This window comes from Hevea brasiliensis, chromosome 14 (assembly GCF_030052815.1).
Source record: "Hevea brasiliensis isolate MT/VB/25A 57/8 chromosome 14, ASM3005281v1, whole genome shotgun sequence".
Lineage (NCBI taxonomy): Eukaryota > Viridiplantae > Streptophyta > Magnoliopsida > Malpighiales > Euphorbiaceae > Hevea > Hevea brasiliensis.
The window spans coordinates 83,149,978-83,161,052 of record NC_079506.1 but is presented as its reverse complement, the minus strand read 5'-3'; the positions used below and the strand labels follow the sequence as shown (position 1 = coordinate 83,161,052).

Below are 11,075 nucleotides of genomic sequence, written 5' to 3'. Positions count from 1 at the left end.
GCTAAATGCTAATTCCTTTGTTGTGTTCTTGGTGCTGTTCTCAGTTAGGATTTCTCTTATTGGAAAATAACTCATTTTGATTTTCAATGTGCCATTATATGTGTCTATGGGCCTGTTGACGTCCACTTGCAAGAATGTCTTTGGAATGATTTGTTTCAGATTCTTGCAGTCTCTAAAAATCAGGTTTGGTTCATTCTACTTTAGCAATGGAATTGTGTTTTAAGGGTCTTGAGAGATGATGTGATGCATGGCATGATTTGGTTTTATTTCCATTATGGAGATTGATGGTTTGCAAACTTTTGGAAGAGAAAGGCCAGTGTTGAAATTCGTTTTTATTCAAATTCGGTGAAGTGTTTTTTGGCCAATTGCAAGATGGGCAGCTTTATGGCAACTTGCTTTGTATTAATGTTTTTGGAGCAAGATTAACTTCTAAAGCTTGCCAGAGTATCAGGAAGTGAGCAGTGGTTCGATAGAGAAACTTCCTTGGAATCAAGTGTAAAGGTTTAAAATTCTTTTGTTTGTAGCAGAGAAGAAAGAAACTTGCACACGCTAAAAATGGTCACTAGAATAGTGGATCTCTGGTCTAAAGTTGTTATTGGGCACAATTACCTCATCCACATTTATGAGAATTGAAGCATTTCAACTCTTGGAGGTGTGCATCAAAGGATAGTGCTGAATAACAATGATGGAGCCGTGGTTTTTTATTTAATTTGAAGCTGCAATTAGAGATCTGAGAGAGGGGGGCTTGTGTATCTAGCTACTAGCCTACTAGGCTGATCTATTTCGAGAATTCACAAGCCATCTGTGGTGGTAGATCCTATTTGTAGATTATATAGATATAATTGGAGATCTAGCTAAAAGGCATTGTTTAAAGATTCACATGGGGGCTCTCCTTTTCAATGCAGCATTTGCACTTGGAGTTCCTGTGCATAGGCTTGTTCAGCTTCAGATTCAAATTTGAAAACATCAGGAGGTGGGATGAGATAGGTTGGTATCCTTTGTGCTACTGCTTTAGTTGTCATGCAAGAGAATGTTGGGAAGCTTAGAATGATCAAACTTGGCGGAGGAACCGAACCAGATTAAAGGATTAAGAGTGGATATTGCTGCTGTAGAATCCAATATTTTGTATTTGAACATAGAAGAGAGCTTAAAATTTACTGCCGAAAATCTATACAAGAGCTTGGAACAAATTTATGGCTAAACAAGAGTTGTCTAGTACGGAAGACTGGGTTTTGTTCTTGTTTTGTAGTTTTTTCAGGACAACTGTAAGTTTGTGTCATTTGATTGCCTAGGAGTAGGTGTAGATGGGTTTACGTTTTTGGGTTGTTCTATTTCATGGTGTTAGGTTTCTTTCCTTTTTTGCCTCATCTATCACAAGTGTGGGGGTGTGACGGCCCTCACCAGTCTACAGTGTAGCCGAGAGTGAGGAGTGCCACATTCGGTGTCGGATCACCCTATCTTGTTTTATCATATCTATTATAAACTTTTGATGTCATTTAAAACATGTATTTTATGTGTAGAAATTTTTTTTTTATATATCTTATTTCTGTGGAGACCCGGACAGAGCCTCCCCTGTTTTATTAGCATCTGGCAGGTTTTCACTAATCACCTGTTAACATGTCCTTATTCATTTCGATTTCAAGTTTAATTACAAGTCCAAAATGAAATACATCATGACTATACATAATGAACTAAAACACTAGTCTGTACATGGGTCCTACCAAAATATAAAAGACTGGTAAGGTGACTCGCTCGATGCGATCCGGTCGAAACTCGTCCAACACTACCGTGGTGGTCTTTGCTATGGTGGTTCTTTGGTCTTGATACCTACGCGATGGAAAATCAACGCGCTAAGTATAATGCTTAGTGGTGCATAATTTATAATAACAATAATGAAACAATTGAATTTATATCTGCAAATCATAATTTCTGAGTCTTTTACATTTTTATTACTCTTTGAAAACAATTAATATTATCGAGATATTTTATGATTACTTATTGCATTTTAAGTCTTAATTAATTTTTATCAGTGCCCAAGAAACCTATAACAAATTATAAAAGCTGGATGCACATGTGTATACTGGTTAGACAGCCATATATCTATCCAGTATATGTCTGTCAGGCACGAGGCCAGCTGTCGGGTACGAGACCCGCTGTCAGGCTTGTAAAGCCAAAAATAAAGTTAAGCATAATAGCCAATGGGTAGGCATATAGCCTGTAAAACAATTATATTAGACATATATTGTCAGTTCATGATTTGCTCTGTAAGCAGTACTGCTATCTGTGATCCCTAATTGGCATACCAATTGATCCAACTATATACATATAAGCCTAGGCATACTTTGGACAAATTAGTACTATTAAGCACTTATAGTTTTATTATTTCATGCTATGTACTATTAAGGGTTCATAACATATTTTTATTTCACTTCATGTACTATCTATGATTTATACCATTTCCATGTTATTATAATGGGAACATAGGTCCCAAGCACTTATTCTTATAACTTATGTATTTATCACTCTCATTATTTTATGTCATGTACTATACATATTTATAGTATTGTTATTTCATATATGATGGAAACATAGTTTCCAAGTGTATTTTCCTATGACTTATTTGTTTAGCAAATCATTTACGTAAATGTACATTTTATGTATCAACTAATTTCATGTCACCTTGTAGTGGGAAAGTAGGTCCCATATACCTATTTCATGTGGATTAGTGTTTAATAGCTTGTTAGAGTTAAATTCCTACCATAAAATAATTTATCTCATGGTCCTTTCTTTAGTTTCAGTTTTTGTGTCTTAATTTTACCTATCCATGTGATCAGTTTGCAGCCATTGTTTGGCTATACTTCTTTCATGGAAGTTGTTCCTCTATGTCTTATCTTTATTTTCCCTTTTGAATCATATCAATTTGATTTTTAGAACTCAAGTTATGGTCGGATAACCATAACTGACTCATTCCTAGATTCTGGTTCCTTAACTAGGCAGCTTTTGGACTTAAATTTTATCTAATTAATGGAACAGGTTGCAGTCACTTTTAGGCATGGTGATCTTCATAAAAATTATTGTCCTATGTCTTATGATCATTGAGAAATTTGTATCACAATTTTTCAAGTTTTGTGGAATTATTTATGGCCAATTAATCGGCACTGGTTCATGCACCACTGTACAACAGAGGCTCGATTGAGATAGTGACTGCAGGTAACTTTTTGAGATTCTTAAATTCATGATTTGAGAAAGGTTCCTAAAACAAAGTTGTAGCCCTATTTCTTAAGTTTCTGGAAAAGTATGACTCATCTCAATTGGATTTTTCTAGTGGGTGTTATGACCAAAAGACTGTTCTGGGATTAAGTGAAGTTTGGTCAAATTGCAGGTTTTGATGCAGTGACTTATTCTAACTGTTTGACCTAGTTCTCTTGTTTTCTGGGTTTTGGTCCAATTTTGTATAACTGTGTCTTGTGGAATTTTGCCACTGGTTACATTACATTTGAGTTCTTGTAGACCAAGTTATGATCATTTTGCCAAAACTGGTCGGATGAGGTTAGGTAGGTCCAGCAGTTTTTGGGTAACCTAATTCTGGGCAGTTTTGTGATCCAACTTGGGCCAGCAATTTGGTTTGGTTTTAGACATTTTTGAGTTCAGTAGTCTTCATGAAAATTGTAGCTCTATATCTAAGCTTTCAAATAGTATCAAATTCAGGTCATTTGGACCAGTGTAGAGGGAGTGATGACCAATGGTCATTTTCTGGGTTTGGTGCATGGTAATCCAGATTTGGGTAGTATTTAGGTCAAGTTTTGGACAAAATTTAGGCATGGTTTCTTCATGGAAAATGGGCTATTTTGGGTCTAGTTTCACCTCCAATTAGCCTCATACCAATTGGAGTCACATATTTTCAGTTATGGTTCAAAACTCATGCTGGACTCATTGAGTCCCAACCTACAGAAAATTGACACTTCCAAAACTCAATCTCCTCCAACTTCCTTACTTCAATTTGCATACAATACACTTCTATAAGCAACAATCTCATCCCAATTAGGTCAATTTCAAGCATTTACACAAAATCTCCAAGTCATGTACACAAATCCTAATTTCCAAGTTTCAAACTCAATCAATTCAATCCCTTTTTTACTTCTCATACATATAACCATATAAATCATCATCTCTAAACTCATTTACTTTATTTGAACACAACAAAGCCCAACACATTTCATGGCTGCCAAAATTTGGGGACATCATGGGTTCATGAATTTCTTGTTAGTTTTTTGAAATTTCCACTTATCTTAAGTCACTTTCAAGTATTAAAAGAAGAAGGAAGAGAGAAAAACACTAACCTCTTATGACCCAACTTAAAAATTTTCTCAAAACTTCAACTTTCCTTCTCCTTATGGGTACCTAGAGCTTCCTTATAATGTGGGCTAAATTTTTAATGAAAGGGACCATGGGTTTTGGTGGATGGATAGAGAGGAATTCAAGCTTGAAACTTGAAAGAAAATGGTAGAAGAGGGAACCAATGTGCTAGCCAAAAAGAGAAAGAGAAGAGGAAGAAGAAGACTTGGTTGGTGGGGTTTGTCGTCTTGTGGCTATTTATATACATATTTTTATTGTACTTTATTATTTTATTTTATATTATAAGCTTTTTCTTTTCTTTTCTTTTCTTTTCTTTTCTTCTTCTTTCTCTTCTCATTTTCCTAATTAAATCCATAATTTTAACTTATGTTAATTATTTTATTTCCTAATTTTATTTGACATTTAGGTTAAAATTCACCTCTAGGGGTAAAATGACCAAAATGCCTTTCATGGTGCTCTTCGTGTTATTTTTATTATTTTATACCAATTAATAAATTCTCTAAATTTTATTTTATTTCTCAAATTTTTTTTATATTTTTTTAATATTTATTTCATTAATTTATGCCTCCTCACTATAGTTTAAGTGTAGTTCCAAACATTCTGACTGTCTGAACAGACACTAAATGTGACACCCCTTACCCGTCTACAGTGTAGCCGAGCAAGATATGTCACGCAGTGTGCGGAGCACCATAACTTATCTCATAATAATTTACCCTCCATAATTTATTTATTTACTATCCACCAAGTGCAAAATTTATCAATTATGTCATTTATTTTCAAAATTGATTAATCTGAATTTTTCATAAATTTTTATAGAAAATCCAGCAGAGTGCCGACTGTAAATTGGAAAACAGTTCTTCTGAACCTATTTAAAAGACACTTCCAATATAGTTTTCAAATCCAGAGCTCCAATATACACACATCTCAACTCAATCTCCAAATCTCAACACCATTTTCAAAATTTTTGTTCACATCACCATTTGAAACACATTCATGAATATTTCCCAACATTTCATTTTTCAACATAATATACAGAAAATTTCGATAACATGAAATTTCATATATTTACATTATCATATAATTTCAAGAGTTTGTAATTACAATCAAAACTAAAACAAAATGCAAAATATAACCCAAAGTCCTAATGTCCTACCAAGTGTACTGCAGATATGAGGTGACTATGGACTCTGTGTAGATCTGACACTTCACCCGATCTGAGGTCTGCTGGACTCCCCAGCTATGTCTCTAGTACTTGCGCATGGCAAAAGCGACGCGCTAAGCAATTCTGCTTAGTGGTGCCAATATAAAATAAAATAACTAAAATAAAATAAATATGCAGAATGTATATTTACATTTTATGTAGACTTAATTTGGTAAGATTTGTTTTAATTGCCCGAGTACCCTATACTAGTCGACTGGACTGGATAAATGGGTAAACTGGCACTGGGTACCAAGTACCTCGGATCATCACTCCATCAGTCACATTGTGTCTCCCGGTGTGCAACAGAATAGCTAATAAGCTGTAATAAATATTGGGCACTAGGCCAAATATCACACTGATATAAGAATGGCTAAAAGCCATAAAATCACAGAATGGCATAATGCCATGTGCAGTACTGCTAATTGAACCCTATTGGCATGCCAACCTATCCAAAGCAATCTTACTAGGTGTACTAGGGCATGTTACACTTTTAAATTTTACAATTCTTGAAATTAAAGTTTAAGTGTTACTATTCATTTTATTAGTCAACTAAAATGTTGACTTTTGCATAGACAATATGTACATTGGTTCTAATATTCCCAACATACCACACTTTGCATTCTAAAGTTGTTGGTACTGGTTGTCAATACCATTTCAAAGCTTAGTATTAATTATTCATAATTTTTAGATTTCAAGTACTAAGTTTACTGTTCCATTGGTCATTTGTACAGTAGGAATTTGGTAAAATTATCTTCATGAAAGTTATTCCTTATTGTGTCTAGTTATATTTCTTTTTTTGAATCGCTCCATTTAGAGTTTTGTAACTCAAGTTATGGCCTAAAAACCATAACTGGTTGGATTATAAATTTTTCAGATTTTCTGGATAGGACCAAATCTATAGTGTTTTGTACACTAAATGCAGGTTAATTTTTGAACATGTTATGATCAAAATTTGGGTTTGGTTTCTTCATAAAAGTTGTAGGTCTTTGTCTCAGCTTTCTGCTGGTAAAATTCAGGTCAATTGGACCTTTCTACACTGAGTTATGACCAAATGAATAAACACTATTTATTTGGTCATTTTGCCCAGGCAGAATGCAAGTTACCCGGATTAGGGCAATCTTTAGGTCAACTTGGTTTGGTTTTCTGGGCAAGGTTTCTTCACAAAAGTTGTGCCATTATGTGTCTAGTTTCATGTCCAATTGGCCTTACATCAATTGAACCTACACAACTCTAGTTATAACTGTCCAAACTTGCTGGACTCACACCAAGTCCTGAAGGTCACCAAGGGCAGCATACCTAGCTTCAATTCTCATGAAACAAATCACTTCATTTCTTAATCACACACAGCCAAATAGTCAATAATTAACCAGTAAAACTCTCTTTCACCAAATACATGAACAAAGTCTCAAATTTGGGTCCAAACCCTAGCCCTACCATTTCAGATTTTTGCATTCACTTGCACTTCACTATCCTAATCAATAGATTAGTGTTAAGGGTAGCTAGAGTACCACTTTCATTCAAAGAAATCTTCAAAACCCTACCTATCCCAAAGCTGTCGAAATTTTAGGAAAAGCATACACTTTATATTTTTTCAATTTTCTTGTAAATTTGCATTCCACTCCACTCCTTCAACATGAATTAAAAGAGAAAAAGTAAGTTTGGTCACTAACCTCTAATGGAGTCACTTTCAAACTTGTGAGAACTCTTCCTTTACACTTCTTTTTGCTCCCAAAAGCTTCACCAAGATGAAAGAACAAGATTTTGTGTTGAAAACTTAGGGTTTTGTTGAAAGAAGACTATGAAAAGCAAGCTTGGTTAGCATAAAAATGGAGGAGTAAGAGAGAGAGCATGGTGCGGCTTGAAGAAGAGAGGGAGCTGCTGATTTTTTCTAGATTTTTTGACTTCTTTTCCTCATTTTTTTTATGTATTATAATTGTGTTTCTTTATTTTGATTGGCCAAAGAATTTAATTACCTCATACTTACATAAGCATTATGCAATAAATCTAATTTACCTTCATTTTCTTTTCTTTCCCTTTCTACTCATTTTTAACAAATTTTTCATCACTATTTGTTCATTTTTTATGTCATATAATTCACTTACTTAAATGGACAAGTTAGTCAAAAATCATCTCTGAAGATGAAATGACCAAAATGCCCTCCGTTTGCCTTAACGAGCTAAAATTGTGTGTAACGATTGATTAAATTTTTCGTGTGTTTTCTTAATATTTTATTATCATTGGAACCCCAATAATCCTTCTCTAAGGTCCCAAAAATTATTTCATGAAATTTTCCTCTGGTCTAGGGTTGCTAACGGCCTTCACCGTCACTTCCCCTTCGGAGTACTCATCACTGGGGTTACGGCTCATTTAACCTTAGTGTATTTCATTTCTAAAAATTTTCCTTGATTTTTCTGATCATTATTTGGTTTATTTATAACTCCTCACTCTAGTTTAATTATAATTTCAAATATTCTAGCTACCTGGACTGACATTGATCACCGGAACAGTAGACTGTACGGACTAGCTAAAATGAGGATATTACATTAGTCGTCAGAAAAGTAAAATGTACGGACTACCTACAATGAGGGTGTTGCAATTCTTCCCTTCTAAATAAAATTTTGTCCTCGAAAGTTACACAGTGTAAATAATCGAGGGATCGCTATCTCCTTGTCTTTTCGCCTCTTTGTGTTATAATACTTTACTTTTTCTTTAGTCTATCTTATTAATCCTGATTCTATAATCTTATCCTTATCTCGATTCACTATTGGAAATACATAACTCTACATAATAGTCCCAAGTCAGTACTGTAATCTACAGCTTACAGCACAAACATCAAGAGCATTGCATAGTTACCACGGTATATCCCAATAGACTAACTCTTTTTTTTTTTAATCCTCAACCAGTTCTGTACTCATCTTCTTTCATCTCATATATAGCCTCCTTCTCATTTCCATCTAATATCTTTGATACGATCCTTTTCGGTTGATAATCTACCATAACCTTATGGTTCAAAGGGTTGGTGACAAGCATGTCATCTTCTAACCCATCTCTCGATATCCTCTTTTAACAGGAGGTACAATGTATATATAGGGGTGAATATAATTAGGATCTATCAATACATACTTAAAGGTATTATAATTAGGAAATGTACCTCTGATAACGTCTACCGAATTTGGCTCCTCTCGAGCCATAGCATACACGCGGGGTGCTACTTCAACCTCGGGGTGTTCTATAGTCTCAGAAACTCTCTGTGATGTACCAGCTATCTTTGGTCTCATCGGTCTTCTACCCCTCTGTACTGTTGGGGTAGACCTCTAAGTCTATGGTGGAGCTGTGGGAGCACTCCTCCGTGGGAAATCTCTCAAAAAATGCTCTGTGGACCCATATTTGAAACATCCACCCATTAGCAAGCTACACTTTCCTCTGTGGTTCTTCCCACAATGTGTACAAATCGGCATCGGGGTTGATCTCCGTGCTATAGGACTCGCAGAATTGCCAACTGATACACCTGTCTAACCTCCTCTCCTCAGGGCAAATCGAAACATCTGCTTCTATTCTCTGCTCTGAATTTGCCCCTGAGACCCCCTGGGTCTCTTGCTCTCTGTAGCAGTTGTGCTGGACTGGCCAAGTCCAGACCCTCTCTTGCGCTGCCTGTCTCTCCTGAACTACTTATCATTTCTAACTCTCTCTACTGGGGTCCTATATACTGGCTGGGGAGGTGGTGGCATAGCTCTGGTGACCTAACGGAGCAATTGAGTCATTTGCTCTAGGAAGGCCTGTTGTGTCCTTACTAAAGTACCTAATGATGGTTCTGCTCTACTGTTACTGCGCCCCTGACTAGATGCAGGTGCATGACTCTCTACCTCATCCTCTATCGGTTTTGGAGACTCGTGCTCTGACGGATCGGATGCCATCGATCCTATAAAATAGATTAAAAAAATAGATCTGCATTAGTGTCACCTCGACTCTATCTAAAGGCCCATGCATGTGATGCAACTATTTCTTTCTATCTATCTAGGTCTAGGACCGCCTAAACCTCTGCTCTGATACCACTAAAATGTGACGCCCCTTACCCGTCTACAGTGTAGCTGAGCGAGGAGTGCCACATTTGGTGTCGGAGCACCCTATCTTATTTTATCATATCTACTGTAAACTTTTGATGTTATTTAAAACATGTATTCTATGTGTAAATTTTTTTTTTAAATCTTATTTCTGTGGAGACCCGGATAGAGCCTCCCCTGTTTTATTAGCAACTAGCGGGTTTCCACTAATCACCTGTTAACATGTCCATATTCATTTCAATCTTAAGTTTAATTAAAAGTCCAAAATGAAATACATTATGACTAGACATAATGAACCAAAATACTAGTCTATACATGGGCCATACCAAAATACAAAAGACTGGTGAGGTGACTCTGGTCGGTGGCAGATCTGGTCGGAACTCTGTCCGAACACTACTGTGGTGGCTGTTGCTGTAGCGGCTGCTGATCTTCAATACCTAAGTGATGAAAAACCAACGCGCTAAGCATAACGCTAAGTGGTGCATAATTTATAATAACAATAATTAAACAATTGAATTTACATCCGCAAATCATAATTTCTGGGTCTTTTACATTTTTATTGCTCTTTGAACACAATTAACATTATCGGAATCTTTTATAATTACTTATTGTATTTTAAGTCTTAATTAATTTTTATCAGTGCCCAAGAAACCTATAACAAATTATAAAAGTTGGATGCACGGGTGTATACTAGTTAGACAGCCATATATCTGTCTAGTATACGTCTGTCAGGCACGAGGTCACCTGTCAGGCACGAGCCCCGCTGTCATGCTTGTAAAGCTAGAAATAAAGTTAGGCATAATTGCCAATGGGTAGGCATATAGTCTGTAGAATAATTATATCAGACATATATTGTCAGTTCATGATTTGCTCTGTAAGCAGTACTGCTATCTGTGGTCCTTAATTGATATACCAATCGATCCAATTATATACATACAAGCCTACGTATACTTTGGGAAAATTAGTACTATTAAGCACTTATAGTTTTATTATTTCATGCTATGTACTATTAAGGGTTCATAACATATTTTTATTTCACTTCATGTACTACCTATGATTTATACCATTTCCATGTTATTATAATGGGAACATAGGTCCCAAGCACTTATTCATATAACTTATGTATTTATAACTCTCATTATACGTCATGTACTATACATATTTATAGTATTGTTATTTCATATATGATGGAAACATAGTTTCCAAGTGTATTTTCCTATGACTTATGTGTTTAGCAAACCATTTAGGTAAATTTACATTTTATGTATCAACTAATTTCTTGTCATCTTGTAGTGGGAAAGTAGGTCTCACATACCTATTTCATGTGGATTAGTGTTTAATGGCTTGTTAGGGTTAAATTCCTACTATAAGATAATTTATCTTATGGACCTTTCTTTAGTTTCAGTTTTTATGTCTTACTTTTACCTATCTATATGATTAGTTTGTAGCAACTGTTT

The 11,075-nt window shown here is 35.4% G+C and overlaps 1 pseudogene; it reads left to right on the top strand.

The window, feature by feature from the left end:
* The first annotated feature begins 373 nt into the window (after positions 1-373).
* Positions 374-1,368, top strand: LOC131172549 (low-specificity L-threonine aldolase 1-like; annotated as a pseudogene).
* The last annotated feature ends 9,707 nt before the right edge of the window (positions 1,369-11,075 follow it).